Raw genomic sequence first — 9,519 nt, 5'->3', positions numbered from 1 at the left:
ACATTGATTTAAACCAACGCCTTGTACTTTATATTACTTTTTAAAGAAAAAGAAAAAAAAAAAATATCTATCTATTAGTAAGGGCCATACTTATACTCATATAAATGTGTGTGTCTGCCTCGACGTATTGTTTACTCCGTGACAAAATTTACATTGTAGGTTAAACATTACAGGACATCTCAACCTCTGTACAAGCACAATTTTTCTCACTGTATTTTTTGAAAATTTTTTATGCTAAAATGTGATTTATGTATTATAAAAATGAAAAATTGAAAATATTGCTAAAATATATATTTATTAACTTTTAAAAAAAAACTTATTAAACATTAAAAAATGATTTATTAAATATTAATAAATAATTTATTAAATAATATTTAAATGAAGAAATAATATTAAATAAAGAAATATTTTTTAAATAATGTTTATGAAGAAATCATTTGTTAAATATTGAGAAATCTTTTTGAATGTTGAAAATTTCTTCATGTGTAAGCAAAATTTCTCTCGGAACATTAATCCCATTAAATTTAACCAACTATCTTTAATTTTTTAATTTTTAGCAGCTTGATTCTTTATAGTTCAAAAGCAAGTTTACTTCGTTCAAGCTTTTAATAAAAATTAATATTTTAATACTATTAATACCATCAATACTCAAATCGAATACCCATCAAACTTGCGCATAAGCTTCGTTAAGTCCTTCGAGCTTAAGTCTACAATTTAAATCCATGATAAGCTCCTCTATGAGTCTTCATTCGCGATGAATGATTAAAGTTTATTTTCAAAGCGTATTTATCGAATTAACCTTGAATTATTTATTTAATCAATGGTAAGAGTACATGAAAGACTGTAGTCCTTCTGAATGTACTTTTATGTGTGGGAATGAATGGTGTTGAGAATCGAGCAAAATAACTAGCTATCTAGGCATTACAAGTCGCGCATAAACAGCTCAAAAAAGTTAGTAAGTTCTGACGAGATAATTACCCGCGTTTGAAGTAAGGAAGTATAATCAACACTTTAAAGTGCAGCGTTTGTTTACTGAAGCTGTAAAGGTTTCAGTGTGTTTTAGCCAGCATGTAACTAACTTTTGACCCGATTACCTTCCAAAGGCACCTTTAGAGCTATTAGAGCGTTATGTTTTTACAAAACTTATTTATATTCCAGTTTTTGATTAAGATTATTTAATGAGTTTTGTTAATCACTGCTCTTATACTTTGAAGTTTTTATGTTAAGAAGTATCTGACGTTTAATTTAGTTTTTCTGATGTTAATTATCCTGTAGACTTCGTTAAAACATCTAAGAAATGAATTGATTACAATCATTAACCCGGAATTTTAATCTGGGATCTATAAAGTCAAACTTTGACTTTTTTTGTGAAGTTGAAAAAAAATAAGGTACTTGCAGGTAATAAGATCAAGATAAAGAATGTTTGCAGCAAAATAGAAAATATTTAATAATTTTAAAATATAATAATTAATTAAAAATATTCAATATGCCCATATATAGTCAGATATGGCCAAATATATCCATATATAATATTTTGGCCAAAGATAGTTTCCAAAATCTCCAACAGATGGCGCATGATCGCTAAATCATCTTCCTACAAGAAAGTTAATTTTTTAGGTATTAAGTTCTAAAATAAAATTTTTTTTTTTCACTTAATCAAAGAACTTACTTGATATTAATTTTATGTTTAATCGATTACTAAATCAATTTTTATTTAATTTATACTAATAAATGGAGAGCCAGTTTTTTTGTTCGGTTATACTGCGAAAACTACTGAACCGATCGAAATAATACTAACACCATAAGATGCAGCGTGTTTCAGAGAAAGTTTTAGTATATGATGTGTTGGTGATTATTTATCCGGAATATTTTTTTGACTTAGAAATAATGAATTTTTATTGTAACTAAATTTATTCTATCCGATTGTCATTTGTTTAAAATAAATTTTTTAATTCTATTGGTTATGTTTATATACTAGGCAGATTTCTTCACTTATGAGACCTGCAATTTCTTTAACTGAAACTATCAATGCTTATTACAAATTTTTTTTTTTCATATCAATTATTATTCATTTTTGTAAGAAAGACACGGGAATGTTATAATGATTGTACATTGAAAGTTACAATGAATATTAGCTAGAATAATTACGTGAATAAAAGGTGCATGCCAATTCGACAGAATTTGGATTCTGTGCAAGTCAAAACAATACTCTAGTTAAATTTTTAAGTCTATATCTAAAAATGCAATTCTATAAGGCGCCCAGCGGAGCGGGCGAGTGACAGCTAGTATTTAATAATTTTAAAATATAATAATTAATTAAAAATATTTAATATGCCCATATATATAGTCAGATATGGCCAAATATATCCATATATAATTTTTTGACCAAATATAGTTTCAAAAATCTCCAACAGATGGCGCATGATCGCTAAATCATCTCCCTACAAGAAAGTTAATTTTTTAGGTATTAAGTTTTATAATAAAAAATTTTTTTTTCACTTATTTTAAGAGCTTACTTGATATTAATTTTAAGTTTAATTAATTACTCAATCAATTTCTATTTAATACATGATAATTGACTTATAAATTTCTAGAAAAAAATAAAGCTCGAAAAATTATAATAATTTAATAATAAATTATTTTTATACTGTCGCTAATATCACAGCATAAATATCATTTTCCTGAAGTAACGCAATATAGGTTACCCTTCATAATACCGCGCATGTAAAAAACACGTAATTAAGGATCTCGAAGCTGTAAGCTGTGTAAGTAAATGAATGCGCTGTTAAACTTTGATAGTTTACCTCGAAAAGTAAACTCGAGCGACGAAGGTTGTTATTATTTAGTGCTGCACATCGTAAAGATTAGGTCGTTATTAAGAATTTAATGGGTATCAAAAATAAACTCTGAGTGGCTGGTGGTAAACTTTGAGACGGTATGCGCTACTTTGTAAGAGTACGGGTTGACGTCCGAGTAAACGGAGTGTATACATTGTCTCAGGATGTTGGCACGGACCCCATCGTACTGGGGACGAACGCCAAATGGAACGCTCTAAAGTTACATTTCCACGGATTCGTCCAATATTTTTTAGTTCTTCTTACTTAGCTTGATTTTTTTGTGTATAGATTTTGTCTGCTACAAAAAAAAAGGTCTACAATCACTTTCAGAAATAGTTTTACATCGGTCTGCCAGCGGAAATGTAAATTCATCAAAAATATCGTGGCTGCATGAAATAAACAGGTTCTATTATTAAACGAAGAGAATTGAATAATAAAATTTATTATCTTGCTACGATTTTTAACGATAAATACGAAAAATTCCGTATTGTAGATAATATAATTCAATTCTTAGTTTGTAATAATTGTTTCAAGTATTAGAGTTAAATTTCGAGTATATTCTGTTTATAAATTGGATACTGTTCGTTATATTCGATTCTGCATCGGTAAATCCAGTCAAGATTATATGATATAAATTTAACGAGGATGAGAATGTAATAGATTTCGAACGGACGAGCAACACTTGAGTATCAGAAATTCATCGGTCGAGAATGCAATGAGGTGCAAATAGTTTGCATTCCACTGGGCAGAAGTGGGAGACTAAAACGTCTCTCATTTCTCTTTACTCTCTGAATAGTAGAATTGATTCAAACTATAACCATCATTTTAACTACAGTTATACGAATGCCATTCAAGTCTGAATTTCATTTAGCTGCTAACCACTAACTAGTGTGACCAATCGATTCGTTATCGTTTGACATTAATTTCAAATTAATCGTTACTTACTCGTCAACAATTTACTGCTCAACTATCTACAGCATTATTGAGCTAGCTATTTGAATTACTGATATTTGGAATAATTTATGATCGAAACTACTCAATTTCGTTGATTTTTAGTGTTTTTAGTCTCTTCTGCTTTTATTTTAATCTATACTAATAAATTGAGAGCCGGTTTTTTTGTCCGGTTATACTGCGAAAACTACTGAACCGATCGGAATAATACTTATACTATAAGATGCAGCGCGTTTCGGAGAAGGTTTTAGTATATGATATGTTGGTAATTACTTATCTGGAGCCTATATTTTTTCGACTTAGAAATAATGAATTTTTATTGTAACTAAATTTATTCTATTCGATTGTCATTTGTTTAAAATGAATTTTTTAATTCTATTGGTTATGTTTATATACTAGGCAGATTTCTTCACTTATGAGACCTGCAATTTCTTTAACTGAAACTTTCAATGCTCATTACAAATTTTTTTTTTCAAATCAATTATTATTCATTTTTGTAAGAAAGACAAGGGGATGTTATAATGATTGCACATTGAAAGTTACAACGAATATTAGCTAGAATAATTACATGGATAAAAGGTGCATGCCAATTCGATAGAATTGGAAATCTGTGCAAGTCAAAACAATACTCTAATTAAATTTAAAGTTTAGATCTAAAAATGCAATTCTATAAAGCGCCCAGCGGAGCGGGCGAATAACAGCTAGTCATATATAATTAAAATTATTCATTTGTTAATAAAATTTTGATAAAAAATTTTGCTAGATTTTATAACATTAATATCAAGTATGTAAACAGTATTAACGTAAAAAAATTTTCTAAAGTCGCCATATATCTGATTTGATCATAACATAACATATATAGCCAATTGAGACTATGTATAAGAATAAGAAAAATAATTTTTCAATTAAAATGTTATAATTGAACAAAAACTGACCTAGTAATTAACTTATCTAATAAATAAATGTTAGATAAGCTCTTCAAAACAGTCAACAAAATAATCTTTACTTTATACTTAAACATTTTTAGTAAAGTCTTTTATAGCGAGACGATTCAGCAACCTTGCGCCACCTGTCGGAGATTTTCAATACTACGTTTGGTTGAAAAATTATGTATTTGCTTATATGACAATGTCAGGTCTGAAATGAGGGTATCGAGTCATATCGGAAAATATCAAGTCATATATCGACGGTCTAATTAGCAATTGGTCTAACTCCTTATTATTTTGGAAGGTCATTTTTTTAAATTTTGATGTAATAATAGTCTAATTATAAATTATTTGAATGATCCAAACCAAAATATTATACTTCTAGAAGATATTAAATTATTTTTTTAAGTGATAATAAATTTTGAACTAATTGTTTTTTCACACAAATGGAAGATTTTCTAAAATGGAGTCAGACGATTTGCTAATTAGAACGTCAATATGTCCTGATATGGTCAATATTAATATGAAGATAAATATAGCTGTATTAAAAAATTTTATACGAGTTGTTTGAATATGATTTTATAAAATTTAGTGATACACTGATAGAAGGATTTGTTTATAGTTAAAAAGATTTCTTAATATTTAGCAAATCATTTATTAGAAGCCATTTGTTAGTCCTTAACAAATATTTGTTAATATTTAAAAAGATTTATTAATATTTAATAAATGAAAATCAGATTTATTAAATACAAATAAATCATTTTAAATACTAAGAAATATTTGTTTAATACTAAAAAATGGTCTCTAATAAATGATTTGTTAACTATTAACAAATATTATTTAATACAAATAAATCCTTCTATCAGTGTATTTAATAGAATCATTTTTTTATCTAAGGTAAAATTTTGATAATTTAATGTAATTTTGTAACATTTGAGGATATTTTATGGAATGAGTCTTCTATTTCGTTGAAATTTCTATAAATCACATAGACATCATGCGTCGTTTTATGGAACGGATCAGTGAGTAGTGTATTGGGATGAAAGTCGAATTGAGGTCTCGAGTTGAAATCCAACATGCGTTCACTGGTTTTTTTTATTAAAAAAAAAAAAATATTGTACTTTTTTATTTATATTTCTAATAAATTTTTTAGATGTTATGAAATACTTATTTGTTATTGATAATTTTATCTCGAAAATTATATTATTTGATATTTTATGAACTTTCATTTTGTAAACACCCTGAAAAATTGTGAAACTTTCATAAAATTTTAACCAGACTATTTTCAACTGAAAATAAAAATACTTAATTTAAGTATTAAAAATTTCTTCATTAAAAAACAGTGCGACCCATTATAAAATTTAACTCAATAATTTTGTCACAAAAAGGAAAAGCACGCATTTTATCTATTATTCGAGCTTTCGTTTCATGTATACACAAAAGAAAAGTTTATTTTCTAAAGTGCATATCAGACAAGAAGTTTCTAAAGGCAGCAGACATGTGTCAAGAGCATAGACAGTATACTGGTATATGGACACAGCTAGACTTGACGTCCAGCTCTTTGTGTATAGTCCATGATGCCAAGATATAGGATATGAAATGTTCTCAGCGTTTAACCCAAATGATGGGAGGTTACTGCGATACTTCGGAGAGTAATTGCATTACGTGTCATCTCTGTATTGAGAAGACGGTTTACCATTATCTATCATAACCCCGGCTTAGCATGTAAGCTTCTGAGACCTACATCTCAGAGTCTCTGATCCATTCACTGGGCACACATCTCACATCTCATGCGTTGATTGTACGCAGTATTATGGTTGCGTTTCTCATCTCGTCATTACATCGGGATGACCGCAATATGCTTCTCGAAATGGGATACTGTGGTTCTGATGATGATGATGATGATGATGATTATCACTATTGCTCGAACTAGATCCAAGGAACAATTATCGCATCGTATTTCCTCATCAACCATGCACGCTAGTCTGAAGTGATTGAAGCTGAACTCACTAATAGTCAATATCATTGATAGTTACCTGGAATATGAGATGATAAAAAATAAAAAATTACCTTATTTGACTATAAATGATTACACATGATCAGATATGATTATGATCACTTATAATCATGATTACATATAACCATCACTGATCAGAATTGCATGTGGTCATCTATATTATTAACAGAATAAGAAAAATTTTATGGCCAGTGTATTTATACAATAAAATGGGATTTTATCTAGATACATAATTAAGAAACGACCTTGTATCTCGTAAACTATTGACATTTTTAAAGATATAAGCTCATCTCAATATTACACTCATCGAGACCTTTCATTTGAGTACCCACATCAATTTTTCATATATTTATATATATTATATATATAAATATATAAAAAATATATCAAAATGCATGTGGGTACTTAAATAAAAGCTCTTGATGAGTGTAACATCAGAATGAGCTTATATCTTTAAAAATGTCAATAGTTAAGAAAGTACAGTGCAATTTAACAGATATCTTGTAAATTATTGACATTTTTAAAGATATAAGCTCATCCCGACATTACACTCATCAAGACCTTTCATTTGAGTACCCACATCAATTTTTCATATATTTATATATATTATATATATGTATATATGTATATATGAAAAATATATCAAAATGCATGTGGGTACTCAAATGAAAGCTCTTGACGAGTGTAACATTGGAATGAGCTTATATCTTTAAAAATATCATAAATTGACAAAATATAATATAATTTCTTAATTATTGACATTTTTAAAGATAAAAGCTCATTACGACATTACACTCATCGAGACCTTTCATTTGAGTACCCACATTAATTTTTTCATATATTTATATATATTATATATATGTATATATGAAAAATATATCAAAATGCATGTGGGTACTCTAATGAAAGCTCTTGATAAGTGTAACATCGGGATGAGCTTATATCTTTAAAAACGTCAATAGTTAAGGAATTACAGTGCAATTACACTGCCACAAGTCATGGCAGTCACATAGTGACTGCAAGGTTGCTAGTAACATATAATCACATAAAACCACATACGTTTATGAATATGATCACTCGTATCATTTATGATTATAATCACATATCATTGTACATGATCAAGATTATGATATAAGAATGTATACTAATAAGAAAATTGGCAATTGTTTTCGTAGCTATATATTCGTCCGATGGTATAAAATTTCAGCGTCCTTTATAAATTATATTTATTAAATTTATATCATCTAAATATAGAATCCTTGAAATAAAAAAGTTTTCGACATAAAATGACAATTCAATTTATAAATTTATAAATAGAAAACAATTTTCATTTTAAATAACCAACTTTGCTAAAGTTGTCGTAAATAAATATATAAGTATAGACGTCGCGAATAAATATGAAATTGCGAAAGTTGTACAAAAAATATCAACGTCCTGACTTTACGGTACGGTAACTTGTAAAAAATATATAATGGAAATAAGTCTAGAGAGATCTTGTGTCATTTTTTATTTTTTTTTTCTTTATCAAATTTTATAATAATCTCCATGGTTATTAATATCTTAGCAAAAGTTTCTAAATTTATTAAACTTCTTCAGGGAATAATTTTAATTAATTATTAAATATATCATTAAAAATAAATAATAAAGAAAGTTTTAAATGGACTAAGTGAAAAGTTTGGCAGTGTAGGTCTTGATCTCGGTCTCCTTATCGCCGATTATTAATGAAAAAGTTTATCGGGTCACCGAATGTCTTAACAAAACCCACACTTAAATTTATTTAACTTCTCAAATAAACACATTGTGTCTTCCAAGAAACTAATGCTTCGAGATTATTAATCCCGTGACTGCTGTTTTTCAATCCTTGTATTTTTCCACTGCTAAGAAAATTATTAAACTCGTAACTTCAATTAAGTTAATCTGTTTCAAAGCTTATTAAATTTAATTTACGCGGGCATACATTTCACTTTTTATTATTTTTAACTTTTTCAACTGTCTCAGTGAATACTCAGCAAACTTTTATAATAATAAGACTCACATTTATTTTAGTAAAAAATATATTTTTAATTCCATTTAACTTTTAAGAGTGATGCTATAAAGGTGAAAATCAAGTTAAATATTCACGCTAATTCATGAGTTATGAGGTCATGAACAATGATCCCAATAATCAATATATACTACTTATGAAAATTTTTCTGATCCGTCTTTATATTGCCTGGTATGGAAATTAGTTAACTTCTACTTGAGTTAATCCCTCATAATAAATTCACTTTTCTAAGGTTTTTATTTATAATATCAATGGAAAAACTCCGCTGAGTGAATTTTTTATTTTTTATTAAATAAAAAAAATTATTATACACTGAGAAAAAAAATACTTTTGCTCAATTAACAATTTCTTGGCTCCAGAAATTTGCTGACAATAAAATATTATATTATTATTAATTATTAATTTCTGAGAAGAAGAACATCAATATTTATCTTTGGATAATAGATAAACAAAAGAATTGCTTTGTTTAAATTAAGTAAAAATTATTTTAATCAATTCAACAATTTCTTGAGCTAAGAATATATATTCTTGAAAATTTTCAAGAACATAAATTCTTGTATCAAGAAAATTTTCTTTATAAAAGTATTTTTTTTTCTCAGTGTATTATTAAACTAAGCGTATTAATGTTAACTAGCAACCTTGTAGTCAGTATGTTACTTCCGTGACTTGTGAACTATAAATAAATAAAATTTTGCTTTGTTAAATAATGAATTTTGTTAAATTGCACTGTACTTCTTTAACTAT

The sequence above is a fragment of the Cotesia glomerata genome, linkage group LG10, assembly GCF_020080835.1.
Source record: "Cotesia glomerata isolate CgM1 linkage group LG10, MPM_Cglom_v2.3, whole genome shotgun sequence".
In the NCBI taxonomy this organism is placed as follows: Eukaryota; Metazoa; Arthropoda; class Insecta; order Hymenoptera; family Braconidae; genus Cotesia; species Cotesia glomerata.
This window is presented reverse-complemented; position numbering follows the sequence as displayed.